The sequence below is a fragment of the Zingiber officinale genome, chromosome 4B, assembly GCF_018446385.1.
Source record: "Zingiber officinale cultivar Zhangliang chromosome 4B, Zo_v1.1, whole genome shotgun sequence".
Classification (NCBI taxonomy): domain Eukaryota; kingdom Viridiplantae; phylum Streptophyta; class Magnoliopsida; order Zingiberales; family Zingiberaceae; genus Zingiber; species Zingiber officinale.
In genome coordinates, this window is record NC_055993.1 from 71,207,800 (window position 1) to 71,232,098 (window position 24,299).

Genomic DNA, 24,299 nt, shown 5'->3' on the forward strand with positions numbered 1-24,299 from the left:
GGATTTGGGGTTGTGAGGCTTACGTTCGACGTCAAGTCTCAGACAAGTTAGGACCTAAATCCGACAAGTGCTACTTTATTGGATATCCCAAGGAAACTAAGGGATATTACTTCTACATTCCCAGTCAGCACAAGGTAGTTGTGGCAAAGACTGGGGTCTTTCTAGAAAGGGACTTTGTTTCTAGAAAGACTAGTGGGAGCACGTTCGATCTTGAAGAAGTTCAAGATGTGAACAATAGCACTGAAGCCTCGATGGAAGTTGAACTGGAACCACAAAGTGTTGTGGATGATGTTGTTCCACAAGGAGTTGAGGAACAACAACCAGTTCAAGTAAACATACCTCTTCGCAGATCTGATAGGGTACGTCATCAGCCTGAGAGATACTCATTTCTCTTTTCTGACCATGATGACGTTGTGCTCATAGATGATGAGCCTACCACCTATCAGGAAGCTGTGATGAGACCAGATTCCGAGAAATGGCTAGAGGCCATGAGATCCGAGATTAAAACCATGTACACCAACCAAGTATGGACTTTGGTTGATCCACCTGAAGGGGTAAAACCCATTGGGTGTAAGTGAGTCTTTAAGAGAAAGACTGACATGGATGGACTTATCTATAAGGGTCGCTTGGTAGCTAAAGGTTTCAAGAAGATTCATGGTATTGACTATGATGAAACCTTTTCTCCAGTAGCAATGTTTAAGTCCATTCGGATCATGCTTGCTATTGCAGCTTACCATGACTATGAGATATGGAAGATGGATGTCAAAACCGCGTTTCTAAATGGAAACCTACTCGAGGATGTGTACATGATACAACCTGAGAGTTTTGTAGATCCACAGCATACTAGCAGAGTATGCAATCTACATAGGTACATTTATGGACTAAAGCAAACTTCTCGGAGCTGGAATCTTCGATTCGATGATACAATCAAACAGTTTGGTTTCATCAAGAACGAAGATGAGCCTTGTGTCTACAAGAAGGTTGTAGGGGATATAGTTGTCTTCCTCATATTGTATGTGGATGACATACTACTCATTGGGAAGGACATCCCTTTGCTTCAGTCTGTCAAGACCTGGCTAGGGAGTTGCTTCTCAATGAAGGACATAGGTGAGGCATCCCACATTCTAGGGATACAGATCTATAGAGATAGATCTAAGAGATTGCGTGGCCTAAGTCAGAGTACATACATTGACAAGGTACTCCTTCGGTTTACCATGAAGAACTCCAAGAAGGGATTTCTGCCGATATCACATGGCGTGAGTCTTTCGAACACTCAAGGTCCCTCTTCTAGGGAGGAGAGAGACCGCATGCATCAGATCTCTTATGCCTCAGCCATAGGATCTATCATGTACGTCATGTTATGTACACGACCCGATGTCTCGTATGCTTTGAGCATGACGAGCAGATACCAGTCAAATCCAGGTGAAAGTCACTGGATAGCGGTCAAGAATATTCTTAAGTACTTAAGAAGGACTAAAGAATATTTCTTGATATATGGAGGCAATGATGAGCTAGTTGTAAAGGGTTACAATGATGCCAGCTTCCAGACCGATCAGGATGATTATCGATCATAGTCAGGGTTCGTATTTAGCATAAATGGTGGTGCTGTGAGCTGGAAGAGTTCAAAGCAGGACACAGTAGTTGATTCTACGACAGAGGCCGAGTATATTGCTGCATCAGAGGTAGCAAAGGAGGCAGTTTGGATCCGCAAGTTCATCACTGAACTTGGGGTGGTTCCCAGTATCGCTGACCCTATTGAGCTCTATTGTGCCAACAATGGAGCTATAGCACAGGAGAAGGAACCTCGCTCACACCAGCGGACCAAACACATACTACGGCGCTTCCATCTTATTCGAGAGATTATCGAGAGAGGAGATGTGAAGATTTGCAGAGTACCTACAGAGGCTAACATCACAGATCCCTTGACCAAGGCTTTGGCACAGAGAAAGCATGATGGTCACACTAGGTCATTGGGGCTTAGAGCCTACACTAATTGGCACTAGTGCTAGTGGGAGATTGTTAGTTAGAGCCCTAGAGCCAATCATTTGATGATTGTATTATGGACTTATTGTATAATATTCTTATATAAATAAAGGTATTTGGTTTTTGGTTATTATACTTACTTGTATTGGTGCCAAATAAACTAAGTATAATAACGTCCTTGAGTAGAAGGTTCTCACATATATCAATCGGTTAGTTGAACCGATAGTGAGATGATATAGGAAACACTACTCTTAATCATTCCTAGTCGAGTATTAACATTCAGGGACAATGTTAATGCAATAAGACTAGCATGTAGGTCAACTCGATGACTTGATCTCACAAGTCATGGATATAGAGATATCAAGTTGACACATGGGTATGCATTGGAGAATGTATACTGAATGACCCGCCATGAGAAAGTATCATGGATCGTTATATGAGTGTCATATACTTTCTCATGTGGCTATTAGTATGACTACTAGTCCTTGGACCTGAAGTCACCATGGATCCCTACATAAGGAGTTATGTACTTTGGTTTCGTCAAACGTCACCCGTAACTGGGTGGACTATAAAGACGATTACTGGGTATGTAACGAATTATGCAGAGGGATGTGAGTGATGTAGATGGGATCTATCTCTCCTATATGACGGGAGCGACATCGATATTCTTGATAGAGTGACACCACGAAGTGCATGGCCATGCCCAAATGAGTCAATATGAGATATTGAGCTCATTTGATCGAGTGAGTCTACTTAGAGTTCAAGATTTAGATTGATTAGAGGATGACACGGTCTATGCCTCACATTGATCAATCTAGATGTCTAGATTAGAAGGACACTTGTCATATATTGTGAGTAGTCACAATTAGTAGTCACAAGGTGATGTTGGATCTCAATATTCTTGTAACTTGGGTAGTAATGATGTGTTGCTAGATACCGCTCATTACTCATGCTCCTAAATGGGTTTAGGGGCATTACCAACGTTACAAGAACCTATAGGGTAACACACTAAGGACAATTAGATGGAGATTAGGTTCATATGATGAACCAAGAGGATTAGATTCATATGATGAATCAAATTGAATTAAGTGTAATCATAATTGGGCTAATTGAGTTGGGCTCAAGTTGATTCATGTGTTCAATGAGTTTAATTTAGATTATGACTCATTGAATCAATTTAATTAAATGAATTAGATTCATTATATTAAATTGGCTTGAATTAAATGGTTGGATTAGATCAACCATGAGAGAGATTAAGTCAAGTTTGACTTGACTTGAGAGGAAGAGGAAGAGTCAAGTTTGACTTGACTTTATGCTACATCATTTGTGACTTGACATTAAGTGGCCAATGATGAGGTGCCACATCATCATGTTTAGCACATGTGTGTGCCACCTCATGGAGGTTACAAATCTCTTTAATGGCCACACTTAATGCAAAATGGGGGTTATACTTTTGTGAAAGTGGCCGACCACTTTTGTGAAGGGAATGAATTCATTTTTCATTCAAGTGTCATTTACATCTTCTTCTTCCTCAAGCTCTCTCCTAAAGCTCTCGCTCTCCTCCTCTCTTTGCTGAACAACCTAGGTGCTAGCATACACCTTTGTTTGGTCTTCTCCACCTAGTGTGTTCATGTGGATATGTATAGAGGAATATCTATTTTGATACTCTCGAGATCTGGCGAATTTTGGACGAGCGGGATACGAAAAGGGCACGCATCGAAGGTATAAAAGGTCTCCTCTTTGTAAATCTAGTGTAGATCTAAATTAGAAACTCGTACTCGTATTTTTGTTTTATTTCTACTTCGCACGGATCCGATGACTTGGGGCTTCGGGATTTCCGCTACGTGAAAAAATGATTTTCGCGGCCCGAAAAACTCAACAAATGGCACCGATGATTAAGTTCACCAATGAGACCATCTCGATCAAGCTCAAGAATGGCACCATTGTCAATGGCACCATCATCGGTACGCCCCCTTCCCCTTGCTCATTATTGGCCAAAAGTTGGCCTTTCAGTGAGACTCTCTTGCATTAGTTATCTTCGGGTTTTGGGTTTTTGTTTCATGTGAATTTTTTTACTTGGTTTCAAAGTTGCAAGACGAGGTCGAAGCAATTAATTTCGAGATTTTTTTCTCTTATGGACTGGGATCTGGCTATGTATGATTGGTTTCTACATCTTTGGTGTTGGAATTACTCTTTTTCCAATTTCATATGGTTCGTTCGCCTGGAATTCATCAAGTGTTAGTTGAAATCTTTAATGTTTTGATTTTTTTTGTTTGTTTCATTGTACACGCATGAGATACCCTAAGTGGATGCAAGTTTTAATTGTTTCCACATTGGTAACTGTTTTTGTTGGCATTTGAAATTGATTTTATAGGAGAACGATTAGTTGATTATTATTTTAACATATAGATGTCTCAAATGTTGAAAAAAATATCGTTCATGTGACCTCAAATGCCTATATCTACCATTTTGCATCAGACTCTACGGCTCGATATCTACCATCTATACGGTAGGAAATGAGGAAAGTGGGAACGTGGAAAATGCCCACGTTCCTTACTAATCTTAATGGAAAAGTCTATTATACCCCTGGGTTATTTCCCTTTATAAAGGGTGCGCCCAAGAATTATTCGAGAGAAGAGACAAAACGAAGACAAGGGAAGGAGAACATCTGAGGTGGTGGGATTTGATTCGTGAAATTATGGAGAGCTTTCTGATCCTGTGATCGTTCTTCCGACAGCGAGTTTTACCGTCGTCGATTGCAGATCTATGGGAGATCGTTGTAAGTCTTTACCGTATTAATTCGTTATAATTCATACATTTAGAATTATCAACAATGGTATCAGAGCTCGCTGTTATTTCTAAATGCTTGAAACGAATCATTATGAAACGTTTATGAAATGCGTGTTCGGATATTTTCTGTAAAATTGCTTGCATGAAACTATCTGTCCTTCTTTGCTGCCTTTGATGATTGCGAACTTGTTGCAATCTACTATCGTCTCAAGGTAATAGACGTTGCAAACCATGGCCAGCGGCCATGCGTCATTCTTTTGCTCCTAAAGTCGGGAATGTATCACGACAGAGGCATGCGTTCTCTCCATTTATCACAAGCAAGGCTAGTGATCGGCTTTTGTGGCGGGAGAGCGTTGGCGACAGAATTAGAATGCTGATAGAGGCATTCCGTGGCCGATGATGCGCTGGTGGCTGGGGATAGGCAAAACAGGTGCCTGTGACCCACCTGTGACCTCGTCGTGCCAAAAGAGACTGGATTCTGGTGCCGGAAAGGACTGGCAACCACTTCAATAGGCCGAAGATTGGCCTCCGTGGTCGACGACCGTGTCTGTCGCGGTTGCATGGTTGAACGGTTGAGGCGGCGTGGGAGGCATGGCGGCATGCAACGAAGAAAACGGACGCAGTGAACACGAAGTACGTTGTTCGTGAGAAAATATTTAAAAAAAAAACATTTCATTATATTTACTTACTGCATGCATGTGAAAAAATAAGGGGGCGTTTGGTTTGCGTTTTCCACGCTGTTTTCTGTTTTCATTTTCTGAGAAAATAAAAAATGCATTTGGTTTACGTTTTCTACGTTCATTTTTAAGAAAATGAGAAAGCGTTTTCTAAGAAAACGGAAAACGCAGAAAAGTCATTTTCTAAAAAACGAAAAATGCACGTTTTTCAGAAAATGAAAATGAAAATGAAAATGGGGCAAACCAAACGCACCCTAAGTGTTTTTAATTAATTAAAACATTTTTTTGCCAACTAATACTTCTGTAACATTTTTTTTATTCAATAGTTAATTGAAAAATGGGTTTAATTAATAGACTAGATCACTTATACCCGGTTCAAGTTTAAATCATTAATTGATTCAACCGAACTAATTTGATCTAAATCCGAATCAATTTGAATTGATTAATTGAGCTTGGACCAAATATGATCAAATGATTAGATTTGTTCTAATGAGTCAGACTTAAACCAATTGACATTGGTTTGATAAAATGGACCTAAGTTTGATCAATAAGTCTGAAATTGACTGAAATGGACTTAGATTGTAAAATAACAAAACATATGTACAGAAAATCCTTATCCAATTAGATCAGTTCTAATTGTAGATAATGGACCAAGCTTAGGATCTATATTCCTAAGCAACCGATCCAATGGGTCAGTCGACTTAGACTCCTGAAAATCGAGAAGATTTATTTTTCTTGATTCATTATGTTGGTACTATATCTGTATAAATTGAATTAAACCGGTTTTGTATTAGTTAGTTGGTTTTGTACTAACTTATTTAATTTTAATTTTTTAGATGACACGGATGATTACCACATTGACTCGTCACGAAGTGTGATGAAATCAGTTCAAGGAGGAAATTCAGGAGATAGAGTATAACTCTACTTATGGAATCGACGGACACATTGGATGACTTGATGATCTATTTTGGAAACTTGAGCGAGAAGTTTTCCAGTCTTGGATAGTTATAGGATCTGGGTTTTGATGCGTTCATTGCTAGAAAATCCTAGGATAATAACAGACTATATTTAGGGGCGTCATCAAGGATGCGTCACATATTTAGTATCATGTGAAGAACTGCTTCACCATATAACTGAAGAGGATCCAGAAGAGTTCGAAGAGGACCCAGAAATGATTGAGGAGGATCCAGAAGAGGATCCAATTGAGAATCCTATAGAGAATCCTGAAGATGTCCTGTCTGAGATTACCCTAAATGAGTCCAAGCTGAAAGGGATAATATTGGCCACTACACTAGTGTCTGTCCTAGTGGGAGTGGTAGTAGTCTATCTAGTTTACTAGAATTATGTTATTGTTAGTGTCGTTATGAACAATATTAATCCATTTCGTTAATGTCAGTTAGTTATATGTTAACAATATGCAGCATAATTTTATGGTAATGATATGTTCATTTATTTATGTTGTTTACTCGACATGATGCATGATTAGTTCATTTTTATTAAATGATCAATTCATTTAATTAAAGTAATCATGATTTATTAAATGATCAATTCATTTAATTAATGAAATTATGATATTGTAAATGATTAGTTCATTTGTTGGGATATATGTAATAGAATTGATTAATATTGATTTGATTGTTCATACGAATGATGAGTGAAAATATTATTGTCACTTGATTTTGTAAACCAACTCAAATTAATATTGAGTCAATCATAAATTGCATGCATATGAATTACACTGAATATTAAATAATGTGTTTATTTATGATAGATTATGGCAACCAAAAACATTATAGCTAAACTCAACAAGAGTGAAAATTTTAATGGGGATAACTATAAGATCAGACACCTCAGAATACAATATGTACTTGAGGAACAAGAAGTTCTAGAGGCTGTAAATCAAGTTATGCTAGAACCTACAGATGGTCCCACTGCACGACACAGACGAGATCTTGATGCCTATAAGGCATGGAAGAAAAAGGACTCCACTACAAAGGACATATTGATTAGTTCAATGGTAGACAACCTAGCTTTTGAGTATGAGTCGTATCTTTCGGCTCATGCAGTCTAGGTAGCCCTTAAAGAAAAATATAGTGGAGTAAGTCTAAGCAAGCTTAGATAGCTGACAATCAAGTTTGATAGCTACAAGAAGTGTCCGAATGTATCAATGGTTCGACACCTCAGGGAGATGTCGAACATGATTTGGGAGCTTAAAAATGTTGGTCATGAGTTGACCGATGAATAACAGGTTCAAGCAATTATTCGTTCACTTCCAGATTCTTGGGAGATCATGAAGCAGACCTTAACTCACAGTGAGAGTATTAAGGCTTTAACAGACGTCTCATGCCATGTAGAATTGGAGGTGGAGAGAGTTGAATTTGCAAGGATTTCTAGACAAGCCTATGCGACTGTAGGTTCTTCTAGATCATCTGGATCCATGAAAAAGAAATAGTTCAAGAAAGGGAAGGGAAAGAAGAGGGAAGCTATTGCTGTGGGACAGGGCCCAATCAAGAAGATAGTAAAGAAGATTGGAAAGAAACCTAAAAACAAGTTGACTTGTTTTAATTGCGGCAAAAAGGGTCACTTCGCTCGGGAGTGCACTAAGTCGAAAAAGGTAAATCCAAGTGTGTCTTCTTTTCCTGAGCATTTTGTTGCTAGCTCAGTATTGTTAGCTGATTCTTATCCTTTGTGGATTATAGATTCGGGAGAAACCAACCATGTAGCTCGAGAGCGAGTTACATTTGTAGAGTACCGTGGGGTACCAGCTAGAAACAAGTGGATCTATGTGGGAAACAATACAAGAGTTGAAGTTAAAGGAGTCGACACTTGTAAACTCAACCTCCGTGGTGGTAGAGTTTTATTTCTACATGATGTCCTATATGCTCCTGAAATTTGACAGAATCTTGTTTCCATTACGTGTCTTCTTGATTTAGGGTATTGTATTAATTTTTACAGTCGGTGTGTTGAACTTAAGATTGACTCAGTGTCAATCAGATATGATTTTTTAAAAAATGATTTTATGGTTCTTGATGTAGAACCAGATGTCAATTATGCTATTGATGGTTGTTTTTCAAATATTGCTCTAACTAGTGATGCGAATATAACTGACGAGGTTTGGCATGCTAGATTAAGACATATAGGATAAGAACGTATGAATCGGTTGGCTAGCGAGGGTCTATTGGGCATTCGGGCTAAGATTAAATTGTTTATATGTGAGCATTGTCTTGTTGGAAAAGTAACTAGGAAACCATTTGGTAAGGCTATTAGATTTGAATGAACATTGTAGTTAATTCATTCGGATATTTGTGGTCCAATAAATGTGAAGGCTTGACATAGAGCTTCCTATTTTATTACATTTATTAATGATTTCTCTAGGTTCGGTCATGTGTATTTGATTTATCACAAATCTGAAACATTGGATTGATTCATTTGTTATATGAACGAAGTTAAAAATCAAACGAAATGTAAAGTTAAGACTTTACGCACTAACCGTGGATGGAAATATTTGTCTGATATGTTCAAGACAATAAATAATGATAGAGGGATTATTAGACAGCTGACAATCACTGGAACTCCACAACAAAATGGGGTAGCTGAAAGAAGAAATAAGACTCTTTTTGAAATGGTTAGGTCTATGTTGGCGCAGTCTAATTTGCCAATCTCCTATTAGGGAGATGCATTATTAACTGCAGCCTATATACTTAACAAAGTGTCTTTAAAGTCAGTTCTATCTACCCCATACGAATGTTGGACAGGCAGAAAATCATATTTGAGTAATCTAAGACCCTACGGGTCAACTGCTTATGTTCATGATAGTTCTCACAAGTATGGAAAAATGAGATCTAGAGGTAAGAAATGTATCTTTATAAGATATCATGAGACCTCCAAAGGTTATGTTTTCATAGGTGAGCAACTAGATGAAATCATCTCTGAAATAGATTCGAGAGATGCAACTTTTCTCGATATAGAGTTCCCAATCAGAGGTGATGTTGATAAAAATGATCCTCTATTTGAAGAGGATGAGATATTATCAACAAGAGAGGTGTCAAAAGGGATGTCTGAGTCTAGTCAACCGAGTGGGAGTGATATGCCGAGTCATGAGTTCACTTCTCAACAGCCTAACTTACGAAGAAGTGTTCATAAAATCAAACCTAGGAAAAGGTTTGATATTGAGAATGAGGCATTGATAATACTTTCAATTGATGATGACGAACTGATGTGCGTAGATTATATACTCTTTTATGCATGTTTTTACGCACATTTACATACTTTGAGCATGCTTGATCTATGCATTTTTATACTTCCAGCTTTCCTTTTAGCATATTTACTCTTTTGGTTCGGAGATCTGCTTTTTGTGCATTTTCTGTACACAGGAGTCGAAATTGGTGAAGATTATGCGTCCTCGGGCAAGCTTGGAAGTAGTTGAAGGGAGAGAGAGCATCAGGTCGTGTACTACACATGGCCGTGTAGTCTTAACAGGAAGGAAAGAGGACATGGCCGTGCGAATCTCACACGGCCGTGTCTTAATTTGAAGAAATCAGAACAGATGCCTTACATAGCCGTGTGGATCTACACGGTCGTGTGAGGTTTCCAGAGGCCAAGCAGGTGACGGCCGTGTGCATCACACGGCAGTGTGAAGTTTCCAGAGACCAAGCAGGTGGTGGCCGTGTGCACCACACGGCCGTGTAACATTTCCAGAGAGTAGGAGGGTCTTGGCCGTGTGCACCACACGGCCGTGCAGTTTCTGCAGAGAAGGAAGAGGACATGGCCGTGTGAATCTCACACGGCCGTGTCACGGGGCCGTGTGGCGCCCGATTTCCTCTTCTATTTAAACCCTCCTTCATGAATTGAAAGGGGATCTCTCCCCCTTTGGGAGAAGGCAAGATTTGGTGGTTTCCTCCCATTCTTGGGAGGATTTCTGGGCGATTCTAAGGGAGTTCTTGACGATTTCGACTCCGGAGCGAGGATTGGATCCGAAGACGAGGCTTCTTCATAGATAAGTTTTCTCTTTCCCCCTTTTCTTGGTTTCTTGGATTGGGGATTTAAGAAATGCTTGTAATCTTCATTTCTTCGGATATTCTTCCTCGATTCATGGAGTAGATCTTGTATTCTAGGATTAAGGGAGTATTTGTATGATGGATTGATGTAATCTCTTATGGATTTGCCAATTTCTTGTTTCAATGACATTGCCTTGCTTGTATCAATTGGATCTTGAATGATTAATGGTGATTTGTGCTTAATTCTCATTCTTGATTGATTGTTTGGATTTCTTGTGGACTTTGTAAAGATAAACTCTCACTCGATCATCCGAGGGATCCACGTGACAGGTGCAAGCCCGTGTAAGGACGTTTGAGAGACAATCTTGAAGAGGAAATAGGAATTTTCAAGAGAGTAGGATGGATCTTGTGATTAGTTTCTTGTATCTTGATAGATTAATAAGTTGTGGGCTTCTATGTTGATATCCGAGGAAGGCATAGTAATAGGTGCGCTTCTGTGTAAGGACAACGTAGGTTCACGTCTAATTGATCATATTTAGATACATTTCTCAGTCCTTAGCCGGTTATCTATTGCAAGAGAGAACCGACAACTTTCTACAAGTGTTAGGCAATTGAGGGATAAGAAGTGGTGAACCATTTACATTCAAGAAATCTTACAAAGAAACCGAAACTCCTAGAATCTCCCTTTATCATAACCCAAAACACTAAATTCTTGTTTGTTGATCTATAATATTAGATTTGTTTACCTTCACTTTGCATTTGAAACGATTGGATAGTTGTTTAGCTAATTCGCATTGAGACATTCCTAGTGCTTATTCCAGTCCCTGTGGATACGATAATCTTTTATATTACTTGCGACATTTCCGTACACTTGCGGAGCGTGACAAGTTTTTGCCGGGGACTGCGCTATAACATTAGGAATTATCAATTGAGTTAGACTAAACAATAACATTTGTTTTCCTTTCATATTGCATAGTTGTAACTAATCATTAGATTTCTGTTTTTACTTTCTTGTATAACTTTTACTTCTTGTTAATTCTTTTTGTACAAATTCAATTCTGCATTTTTGATTCTTTTATTTTTCTTTTTCTGTTGAATTGTCATTTGCTATCTTGTTCTTGTGTATGCGAAGATCTAACTTTGCAGGAGAATTCTTGCCTTTTGACCCTGAGATTGACAGAACTTTCCATAAAAGAAGAATTCTGCAAAGGTAAATTGAAGAACAGGAACATTTGAACATGGCGAATAGACCACTCAAGGATTATGCAGCACCTTATGCAAGAGGGTTTCGATCTAGTATTTCAAGACCTTCAGTGGAAGCTAATAACTTTGAGATCAAACCCGCAATTATATCTATGGTGCAGCAGAACTAATTTGGTGGAGGACCTCAAGAAGACCCCAATCAACACTTAGAGGTCTTTTATGAAATATGTGGTACCATGAAAATGAATGGAGTTCCTTCAGATGCAGTTAGATTATTATTATTTGGGTTTTCTCTAAGAGATAGGGAAAAGCAATGGCTGAATTCTTTGGCCCCTAATAGCATCACCACTTGGGAGCAGTGTGAGCAACAGTTTCTTGATAAATTCTATCCACCAAACAAAACAGCTCATATGAGGAATTTAATTGCAAGCTTCAAGCAGACTGACTCAGAATCTCTTTTTGAAGCATGTGATAGATAAAATAGTATGCTCAGACAATGCCCACATCATGGGTTGGAAAGATGGTTAGTGTTGCACACTTTTTATAATGGTATCAACTATCATACCAAAGTGTCCCTTGATTCAGCTGCTGGAGGGGCACTTATGAACAAAAGTTTAGATGAAGCTTAAGAAATTATTGACAGTGTAGCACAAAATCATCATCAATGGGCAAACGAAAGAAGTGGTGGCTATTCTTCTGTAAACCCAACAATTAAAGCATCAGGGAAGTTTGATGTAGATGTAGTCACTCTTTTGTCTGCAAAATTGGACGCTCTTACAAAGAAATTTGAGAATATGGGGACTAGTTCTAATATGGTCAATGCTATTAGTACATCTTGTGAAGTATGTGGGAGTTCAGAGCATTCAAATGACTCATGTCCATTGGGAGCTATCACTGCACAAATCAATCAACTGGAACAATGTGATGCAATCATGAGTTACAATCAAAGGCAGAACAACCCATACTCAAATACTTATAACCCTGGATGGAAGACCCATCCCAATTTTTCTTACAGAAATAATCAAGATCAAGGACCATCTATGGGGGCAAGACCAAATTTTCAAGCTGGGCAACAAAATTTTCAACATCTATCTTCTCAAGGCTTACCAAAGTCAAATATTGAAAAGATGCTTGAAGAAATTATCTCAAGTCAGAATGAAATGAAGCAAGATTTAGCAAAGCTCATTCAGAGAATGGATAATTCTGAAAAACATCAAAAGATCCAGGATAGTCAAATTGTCCAACTAGCTTCCTCATCATCCAGAGCACCAGGACAACTTCCAGGAAAACCTGATGTGAATCCTATGGAGCATTGCAATAGAATTGAGCTTAGGAGCGGACGGACCTTGGGAGACTCCCAAGTGACTACTTCAAAAGGGATACAAAAAGAAGAAGAGCTCTCTCCTCTTATACCAAATCAGATTCAAGCTAATGAGGAGAGTACCATTGAGGTTGAAGAGACTCTTCCACTGAACCATCAGAGCAAAGCTGTCCCTTTTCCTCAGAGACTTACAATGCTCAAGAAAGATGAAGAATTTGGCAAGTTTTTAGAAAAAGTTAAGGAAATTTGTGTAGAGGTACCTCTTATTGATGCTATTCTTCAAATGCCTAGATTTGTCAAATTCCTGAAGGATCTCATGTCAAACAAGAGAAGAAGAGGAGAGGTTGAGACCATTGCACTTAGTGAGGAATGTAGTGCTATTTTGGAGAAGAACACTTCCCCAAAACTAAAGGACCCAGGGAGCTTTTATATTCCTTGCAACATAGGAAAAGAATTTTTTGAAAAATCTTTTTGTGATTTGGGGACAAGTGTTAGCCTCATTCCCTATTCAATTTGTAATAAATTAGGTCTCAAAAACATTAAACTTACTACTATGGCACTTCAACTTGCCGATCATTCCTGCAGGTACCCTTTGGGTATTATAGAAGATGTACCAGTAGAGGTGGATGGGAATGTTATTCCCACAGATTTTGTCATGTTGGACATGGAAGAGGACCCTCGGATTCCTATCATATTAGGAAGACCTTTCCTTGCTACAGCTGGAGCTATTATCGATGTCAAAAATCATAAGCTTTCTTTGGTAATTGGTAAGGAAAGGTTGGAATATGATTTATCTAATATCTCTAACCATGTCTCGTCTCTTTTAAATGCTTGTAGCATGACAAGCATTTATAAACTTGAGGAATGGAATTTCCACCCTCATGGAAGGCCACCAAACGAAGGAGACAATGTGGTGGAAGATGTTGGGAGAAGATCTCCCAACAAAAATGAAAAGTATATCTGTCCTCCAAGGGCGAGGAAAAGAAGCGAATGATCAAGTTTGGTCGAGCTAAAGACCTTAAACAAGCGCTTATTGGGAGGTAACCCAAGGGTTCTTTTAGTTAGTTTTGATTTGTATCTTAATTTCTTTTAGTTTGATGCATTCTTTTGATTTTGCTTTCAGGTTAGGTGCAAAACTGAGCTCGGTCGTGTGCTGTACACGGCCAGGCAAAAGTTGCAGAGAAGGGGAGTGCTTGGGCCGTGTCATCCAGACACGGCCGTGTAGGATTTCCCGAGGAGAAAAGGGTCTAGGCCGTATCTCAAACACGGCCGTGTAAAGACTCCCGAGAAGAAAGATGGAGAGGCCGTGTCCCAGACACGGCCGTGCGAGGAAACCAGTGGAAGAAGGGGGAAGGCCGTGTGGATATGCACGGCCCGTGTCTGGAATCCAGAGAAGGAAGAGGGGGAGGCCGTGTGGATCTGCACGGCCCGTGTAGGGGAGCTATTAAAGTCTTCTTTCTACCTCACACGGCCAGATCTTGGCCGTGTTCCGCACACCCCTAACTCTCCAAAACATCTCTTTCTCTCCCAATCTCTTAAAAACTCCTCTCTAATCTCTCAAGATCTCTTAGATCTGGATTCTCTTCCTCTCTAAGACTTGGACTTTTCATTCTCCTAACCTAAGATCTTTGCTCTTTGAAGTTTTGTTCTTTGAGTTTCATTCTTCCAACCCTAGATAATTCTTCCCCTATCTAAACTCATCAAGATGTCCAACATTTTGAAGAAACTTCGCAAAGGAGGTGGTGGATCCAGTGGAGACAAAGAGAAGGAGCCATCAAGGGACAAAGGAAAACAACCAGTAAGGGGCAAAGGCAAAAGGACTTCACGCAACGAAGGTAATGACAATGAATTCAATATTGTGTTTAGAAATGATGATCAAGTAACTAGATTTGCAATTCTTGTCAATAGAAAGATAGTGTGTACTAGATATATGGACCCAACCGTTCTTGATATGCTTGGAATTAGGGAAGATGTAGATTTGATGATTGGGTTTTTGGATTGGAGTGATATTATGTACACACATTTGCCTACATATCCTCGTCTTGTTTTGGAATTTTTAAATTCATTAGATGTCCATTTTAATAATGAAGATGATTATTTTGGAAAAATCTCATTTAGACTAATGAATCAAGAATTTCTATGGGTATTTAGTGACTTTAATTCTTGTTTTGGATTAACCACCGGTAGCCCTCGTAGGTTTGATCCAAGGTTTAATTGGAATCATTTTTGGAATGCAATAACTGGATTAGGTCAACCTTATGAGCCTTCAAGAGCTAAGGCTTCCAATATGCAAAACCCCATCTTTAGGTATCTACATAGAGTCATGAGTAAAACTATTTTTGGTAGAGGAGAGAGTGATGGGGTGGTTAAAAAGATAGAGCTTTATGCTTTATGGGCTATGCTTTATAAGGTTGAGTTTGATTCTGGTTTTCATTTTGTTCAAACCTTATTAAGATCGGCTAGGGCATCATCGGGATCAATTGTTTTTGGTGGTTCGATTACCCGAATAGCTTATAATTTAAATCTTGATGTTGATGGGTTGGAAATAATTCATGGTAATGACATGATTGACATTGATGCATGTCTTGCTATGAAAATGATCGTTCGGGATGAGAATGGGTTCGCGTTTCCTAGGAGGAGTGGTTCTCCTTTACCCCTTCCTTTTCCTGAACGAACTACTATTCATAACCCGGCTAATTGGGTAATTTCTGAGTTAGATTTTGAGGATAACCCTTCTATACCTGGAGACACTGAGCCACATCATGAGCCCTCGTCATATGGACACCCGCAGCCTTCTAGTTTTATGGAGCCCGCTAGACATTCTTTTGCATATGGCACGGGATCTTCTAGGTTTGATTTTTCAGATTTTCGTACGTCTCTAGAATCACTTCATGAGAAGCAAGATTCCCAACTGAAAATGTTGGAGGGGCGCTTCTCTTTATCTGATGATCAGTTTAGGGAGGTACAAAATCATTTTCAGTTTACGAGGAATTTTCAAGGTCAAGTGGCTGAGTTTGTGCAGGATTATGATACTGATCAGGCTAGGATGAGAGATTTTATGCAGAGTATGATGCTTACTAGCCAACAAGTAGATGCTTTATATGAGTATCATAAATCCTTGGGTGAGATTCCAGGTTTTCCAAGTTTTCCTATTGGCCAACCACGTCGTAGACCTCCTTTCCCTCGTCCACCTCCACCTCCTCCACTGTTTTGATTTCATCGGGACGATGAAAAGTTCAAGTCTGGGGGGGTGTTATGTACTGTTTAGTTTGGTTTTCAGTTTTTTTGTTTTTGTTAGTTTTTCATGTTGGTTCTTATTTTCATTGCTTGTTGCTTTATTGTGCTTGTTTTTGAAATAATCATGGCAAAATTTTTTTTTTTCAGAACATCAAATCTTCACTTATATGCTTTCTTGGATTCAAGTGAAATGTTAGCACGATTATTGTCTTGATTCATGATGTTCGAATGATGCTAGTAATAAACTTTGTGTAGTTCTTTTTTCTATCTTGGGAAACATTAATAAGCTAAGAATCTTATGGTGATGAGTTTTAGTTTTGGTTCAACCTTAAGGATTTTATCTTCACTACACTTGTGCTTGATGCTTGAATAGTTGATGTCATTGAAATAGTCATGATTCATCTTGTTTGCTTAGTACTTGGTTTCCATGGTGATTTCTCAACTTTCATTTTGGTTACTGGATGAGGCTCAAATCATTAAAGCTCATTTGGAAAAATCAAAATATCCCAACATGTGTGCTAAAAGTACATTTGTGAATAAGTTTTGCACAATGCAAACACTTAAAAAAAATAATAATAATAATAAGGGAAATAAAAAACAGTTGTCATGAGTGGAATCTAGCAAATCACCCCTTTGAGACTGAGTTAGGTTACTGGGGAAATGACTGCTTAGCTTCCCTTGAGATTGAGCACACCTTTGAGACCTTGGGTTAGTTGAGAAATATGAACCAAGTGAATGGTGAGTAAGTGCCTATCACTGGTTACTTATCTTTCACTGAAAACACTAGGAATTCAAATTTGATGACGACTTGACTAGGACATGGATTGAAACTTGAAGGGTGTTGAGTTACCTTTACACTGTGCACAAGATTCTTATGCTTGAACCATACTTTACTTGTTTCCATGATCATGCTTGTTAATGAAACTTTTTGATAGAATTAGGAAAGTGCACTAGGTTTTATGAATGTGTTGTAGAACATATGAATTTAGACTGCAGCATTTTGCTTGAGAACAAGCAAAGGTTTAAGTCTGGGGGAGTGATGTGCGTAGATTATATACTCTTTTATGCATGTTTTTACGCACATTTACATACTTTGAGCATGCTTGATCTATTCATTTTTATACTTCCAGCTTTCCTTTTAGCATATTTACTCTTTTGGTTCGGAGATCTGCTTTTTGTGCATTTTCTGTACACAGGAGTCGAAATTGGTGAAGATTATGCGTCCTCGGGCAAGCTTGGAAGTAGTTGAGAGAGAGAGAGCATCAGGCCGTGTACTACACATGGCCGTGTAGTCTTAACAGGAAGGAAAGAGGACATGGTCGTGCGAATCTCACACGGCCGTGTCTTAATTTGAAGAAATCAGAATAGATGCCTTACATAGCCGTGTGGATCTACACGGCCGTGTGAGGTTTCCAGAGGCCAAGCAGGTGACGGCCGTGTGCATCACACGGCAGTGTGAAGTTTCTAGAGACCAAGCAGGTGGTGGCCGTGTGCACCACACGGCCGTGTAACATTTCCAGAGAGCAGGAGGGTCTTGGCCGTGTGCACCACACGACCGTGCAGTTTCGGCAGAGAAGGAAGAGGACATGGCCGTGTGAATCTCACACGGCCGTGTCACGGGGCCGTGTGGCGCCCGATTTCCTCTTCTATTTAAACCCTCCTTCATGAATTGAAAGAGGATCTCTCCCCCTTTGGGAGAAGGCAAGATTTGGTGGTTTCCTCCCATTCTTGGGAGGATTTCTGGGCGATTCTAAGGGAGTTCTTGACGATTTCGACTCCGGAGCGAGGATTGGATCCGAAGACGAGGCTTCTTCATAGATAAGTTTTCTCTTTCCCCCTTTTCTTGGTTTCTTGGATTGGGGATTTAAGAAATGCTTGTAATCTTCATTTCTTCGGATATTCTTCCTCGATTCATGGAGTAGATCTTGTATTCTAGGATTAAGGGAGTATTTGTATGATGGATTGATGTAATCTCTTATGGATTTGTCAATTTCTTGTTTCAATGACATTGCCTTGCTTGTATCAATTGGATCTTGAATGATTAATGGTGATTTGTGCTTAATTCTCATTCTTGATTGATTGTTTGGATTTCTTGTGGACTTTGTAAAGATAAACTCTCACTCGATCATCCGAGGGATCCACATGACAGGTGCAAGCCCGTGTAATTAAGGACGTTTGAGAGACAATCTTGAAGAGCAAATAGGAATTTTCAAGAGAGTAGGATGGATCTTGTGATTAGTTTCTTGTATCTTGATAGATTAATAAGTTGTGGGCTTCTATGTTGATATCCGAGGAAGGCATAGTAATAGGTGCGCTTCTGTGTAAGGACAACGTAGGTTCACGTCTAATTGATCATATTTAGATACATTTCTCAGTCCTTAGCCGGTTATCTATTGCAAGAGAGAACCGGCAACTTTCTACAAGTGTTAGGCAATTGAGGGATAAGAAGTGGTGAACCATTTACATTCAAGAAATCTTACAAAGAAACCGAAACTCCTAGAATCTCCCTTTATCATAACCCAAAACACTAAATTCTTGTTTGTTGATCTATAATATTAGATTTGTTTACCTTCACTTTGCATTTGAAACGATTGGATAGTTGTTTAGCTAATTCGCATTGAGACATTTCTAGTGCTTATTCCAGTCCCTGTGGATACGATAATCTTTTATATTACTTGCGACATTTCTGTACACTTGCGGAGCGATACACGAACCTCAATAGGAAGCATTGGGATGTAGAGTTAGAGAAAAAATGGAAAGTTGCAAGGTTTCTCCACCCACAAGGAGCTACGCGAGCTCGCCAGAAGTTCTCCAGGGAATCATCCACCGATGGATCTGGATCGTCCACCTTACGGACAATCGTGGAGTAGGAGCTATATCTCCGAACCACGTTAAATCAACATGTTAGGTTTGCTTTCTATTGTTAGTATTTATTTTTGTATTCCGTTGTGCGTACTAACCATTGTAGGAAGCGACGTTTTGGGTGGGACGTTATTCACCCCCCTCTAGCGGACGTCAAGGTCCCAACAGTGTCAACTTTATTAAAGTTGGGTTAACCACCCTTCCAAATAGAGTTGACACTCCCTAACTCATCTTGGGGGTAGAGAAAATGCTCTTTGGAACTCAAAACCTATTTGTGCTCCTTGGATGCTCTAGCTATTCACTAGGGATGACGTCCCTATATACCTTCCTAGTGACCTTATTAGGCTTCTTAGAAGCCTTGATCACTTTCTCTAGGTCAACTCTAGGGATAGCTTCCCTTGTGACCTTCTTAGTGACTTTGTTAGCCTTCTTAGAAGTCTTAGTCACTTTTTTCTTTACGAAAACACTTCTAGGGATGGCTTCCCTTATGTTTTTGACTTGACCACTAGACCTAAGGTTGGTTCCATAGCTATGTAGAACTCTATGATAAGAAGGAACATCCTTCTTGCCTTGAGGTTTGTATCCCAAACCCCTCCTACCATTGGATGGTTCTTGTCTAACTCTCCCATACCTAGATTATGCTCATTTTGACCCTTAAGAATATTTTTCATTTTCTTTAGGGGCTTTTCCATTTTATCAAACTTTGACCCCAAGACTTGATTTTCTCTCTATAAATCCCTAGATGTTGGTTTGTCATTAAATCTTTGAGCATTTCTATTTTTTTTTGCTTATATCTATTATCCTTAGTGTTCTTACCTAGAATTTTATCTACCTTCTTAGCCCTAGGTGTGGTAGTCTTTGCATGAAAAGCCACATGATTTTTATTAATACTATCATGCTTCCTATTTTTATGGTAAATAACATTAAAATGATGTAAGTTAGAACTAGCATGCTTGTTACCATTACTAAGAGGAATTGCATCAATAAATGCTACCTTGGGTTTGCTCTTAAGAACTCCCCCTTGACTTGTGCTTCCTCTTTTTGGCTTGACCGACTTCTTCCCCTTTGGACATTGGCTCCGGTAATGTCCTTTTTGATTACACAAGAAGCACACTATGTGCTCCTTTCTTTTCTTTGTTGTAGGAGCGGTCTTCTTGGGCTTCTCCTTGCCCTTTGGTGCCACTTGGCCCTTATTCTTGACTAATTTCGGGCACTTGCTCTTATTGTGTCCTTTTTCCCTACACTCAAAATACATAATATAATTTTTATTATTAATAATTGAAACCTTTATACCTTCACATGTAGGGGAGGCACTTGATTCCTTTGATCCGGATGTAGAGGCTTCTTCTTGATCAGGCAATGATGGTCCATGCTCCCCCTCAATCCTAGAGGTGGAGGCTTCTTCCTCTTCATCCTCGGATGTTGAGCATCTCTCAACTTCCGAATCCTCATGCACATGAAATAACGAGTACACTCCTTTGCATTTATCTTCGTGCCCTCTTGAGGATGAACTTTCCTATTTTTCTTCCGATGTTGAGCATCTTTCAACCTCGGAGACATCTTTCTCTTGATCTTGCTCCAATGAGTTACCCTCTTTGGATTTGTCTTGATTTGGTACAGTGGAGGGTTCTTCATTAAGCTTGGTCAACTTGCTCTATAGCTCTTTATCATCTTTAAATTCTCCAATTTGCTCCAAGATGTTACTCGGCAATAGATTGACCAATATCTTGGTCACTTTATCATTGGCCTTATATCTTTGGATTTGCTCTTGGCTCCACTTGCTCCTCTTGAGAATTTTTCCCTTTGAATTTGTTGGAACTTCAAAGTCTTTCATTAGAGCAAACCATTGCTCTATCTCCATCATAAGAAAATTTTTTATCCTTGATTTCCAAGAATCGAAGCTTGTGGATACAAATGGTGGAGGCACCCTTGTATCAAATCCAAGTCCATCTTGGAATTCCATCTTGAAGTTAAGATTTTTGAATTCTTTGACTTTGATGAAACTTGCTTCAACTTCTTCACCCTCTAGCCTTGTTGCCCCTTCCAGCGATGATTTTGGTAAAGAGTGACCTCGCTCTGATACTACTTGTTAGGGTCGAAATATGCTAGAGAGGAGGGTGAATAGCTCATCGCGCGTCTCGTTGCTTGCTTCTTGGTGATGATATGCAGCGGAATGAACAAGAAACAAACTTACAACGCTAACACAAGGATTTACTTGGTATCCACCTCAAGAAGAGGTGACTAATCCAAGGATCCACACGCGACACACATTCCACTAACAAAAACACTCCTTGGTAACTACCGGAGGTAGAGAAACCTCGTACAAGACTCACCCAAGCATACAACTTAACACAAGAAGAAAATACAAAGAATACAACTGAAAAACTTTTCTTCTTGCTTACTTGATGCTTGTAGATGCCTCTTGAACCTTGGAAGTGCAATAACACTTGTCTCCAAGAGCTTCCAAAAACTAGAGGCGAGTAGTCATAGAAGTTGAGTAAAGATCGGGAGAAGAGATGCAGAGAAGAAGCTCGCCAATAGCTATATACCTTGTACTCCTAAGGCTCCTAATCGATTGGGCATGCTCCCAATCGATTGCCACGTCAGATCTGCGCCATCCCAGCCGTTCATCGCTCGCTTCCTGTGCAACGGTCGAATCCCAATCGATCGGCTAATCGATTGGGGAGGCTTGAATCAATCGATCGGTAGATTCAGAGCGCCTCTGTGCTCTCTAGAACTAGCCTGAATCAATCGACTAATGATTCGGGCTTTCTCGCTATCGCGCGAGAATTCTAGCCCCAATCGATCGATCGATCGATTGGCTGTGCCCAATCGATCAGATGATCTATTGGGAAAAGTTCTGTGCTCGCAACAATTGCTCCCAATCGATCGGTCGATCGATTGGGCCAACCTTCACTCACGCCACACTCCCAATCGATTGGTTGATCGATCGAGCTCTGGTTCAATCGATCAGTCGATCGATTGACCATCCTTAGACTTGGCTAAACTCAAGTCCAAGGTCCCCAACCCCAACATCCGGTTAACCATGACTTGTTGGGACTTCTTCACCAAATATCCGGTCAATCACTTTGACCCACTTGGACTTACCGTCTCGTGCCAAGTGTCAGGTCAACCTTGACCCACTTGGACTTCCATTCACCAGATGTCTAGTCATTCTTGACCCATCTGTATTTCCTTGTGCCAAGTATTCGGTCAACCCTTTGACCTACTTGGGCTTTCCACCAGGTGTCCGGTCAACCTTGACCCACCTAGATTTCCACGTGTCCGGCTTCACTCACTAGGTCTTTCCCTCTTCCTCGCTTTACTCACTAGGAATTTCACCTGGCTTCACTCACCAGGATTTTCTCATTGCCCGGCTTCACTCACCGGGACTTTCACCTACCTAGCTTCACTTACCAGGATTTTCTCCTGCTTGGCTTCACTCACTAGGACTTTCACATAGCTTCACTTACTAGGATTTTCTAACTGCGTAACTTCACTCACTAGGTCTTTCACCTGGCTTCACTCACCAGGATTTTCCAACTACCTAACCTCCAGTTAGGACTTTCCCAGTCAAGTATTCGGTCATACTTGACCTGTTGGTGCCGAAAGCATCCGACGATCGAACCGTTGTTTTGATAATGGCAAAGGAATTCAAAGCTAAGGTTATGGTGTTATATAACAAGGCTCATGGAGCTTGCAGGAAAAGTCCTAAGTGGCACTTAGGCAAAAGTCCTAACTGCGGTTAGGCAGGTGGAAAACCCTGGAGGGTGATAACCCTACGTCATAGGAGGCGGTAACCCTATGCGGAAAGTCTTGGCGGGTCGAGGGCTTCAGGCAAAAGTCCTAGGGGTGGTAACCCTAGGTGGAAAGTCCTGGTGTCGCGAACCAGGTGGAAGACTGGACGAGCCGGGAAGTGAGAGTCCAGCAGAAAGTCCGGAAGCATCGAGTGCCGAGCAAAAGTCCAGTCAATCTGAAGGATCGAGCTGGCATCAGGTAAACTCCCCTGAGAGGAGTAAGTGAGGACGTGTTCCCCGCAGAGGGAACAGTAGGCGTCGGGTCAACCTAGGATTTTTCGGTCGGAAATCCGAAGTTAGACCCGGACAGTCTGGAAACTGTCAAATTTATTTCTATATATTATCGTTGGTGTTCTAACTCTATTTTATAGGAAACCAATATTTTATGCATGGTTAGGTCTAACCGGGATCGGTCGACTGAACATTGGGATCGGTCGACCGAACCCCCAAGCCAGCAGATCAAACTTCCAGAGATTGGACCAGGCTCGACTAGAGGATCGGTTGACCGAACCTTGGGGTCGGTTGACCGAACCAAGGATCAGCGTCGACTGGATCAGGCCAGGTTGATCGGGTCAGAGGAGCTGATCGGTCGACCAAAGTATGGGATCGGTCCACCGAACTGAGGATGAGACTTGACCAGATCGAAGCGGAGCGAGCGGATCGGATGGGAGAAGATCATCTGATCGGTCGACCGAACGCAGGGATCGGTCGACCGATCCGCCTCGGGTCAAGCTTAATCCCGAAACTTGGGGATCTAGATCAACTTCATAGAGCCTATAAAAAGGAGCCTCGGAAGTAGCCGAATAGAAAAACCTCGAACAGAACAACCTGTGCTCTTCCGTGCGCTGCTACAAACGCTCCAACAACGCTCTGCTACTCCAACGAATTAAAGCTCCAAAGTTCTTTATTCTCATTTCGTTGGTATAGTTTTTCTTTTATTTGCACTTAATTGTAATTCAAATTATAATCATCTTTTCGATACTATAGTTGTTGCCCACCGAACGTGATCAACGATCGCGGGCCTTGGAGTAGGAGTTGCCCTAGGCTCCGAATCATGTAAATCCTTGGTGTCCTCTGTCTTTTGTGTGTTTGTGCTTGTTCCATTTATCTTTTCGTTGCTTTAACTCGATACGCTTTTCTTACGATTCTGAAATGTGTGAAATAGCCATGAGCGCTATTCACCCCCCTCTAGCACTTTCGATCCAACAATTGGTATCAGAGCGGGGTAGCCTTGATTTGTTGCAACCACCAATCAAGTAATTTTTCGTGTTATTTTCAGTTTTTCAGAGTCGACCAGAATTAGTATAATTACTATATTCCGATCTATTTCTCTTTCGAATTGATTTTTTCTCGAAGTTGGTGCAACACCACTCGAGTTCATTTTTTTTTTCTTTATACATCCCGCACTACTAATCCAAGACCCAGTCTTAGA

General features: G+C 40.3%; 1 protein-coding gene and 1 non-coding gene across 2 annotated transcripts in view; both read right to left on the bottom strand.

Annotated features, from left to right (window-relative positions):
• Positions 1-24,299, bottom strand: part of LOC121978306 — a 67,485-nt gene that overhangs the window by 15,159 nt on the left and 28,027 nt on the right. The window lies entirely within an intron of this gene.
• LOC121978958 lies at positions 12,059-12,164 on the bottom strand. The gene has a single exon (XR_006111269.1). It is a non-coding gene; the product is annotated as a small nucleolar RNA R71 (small nucleolar RNA).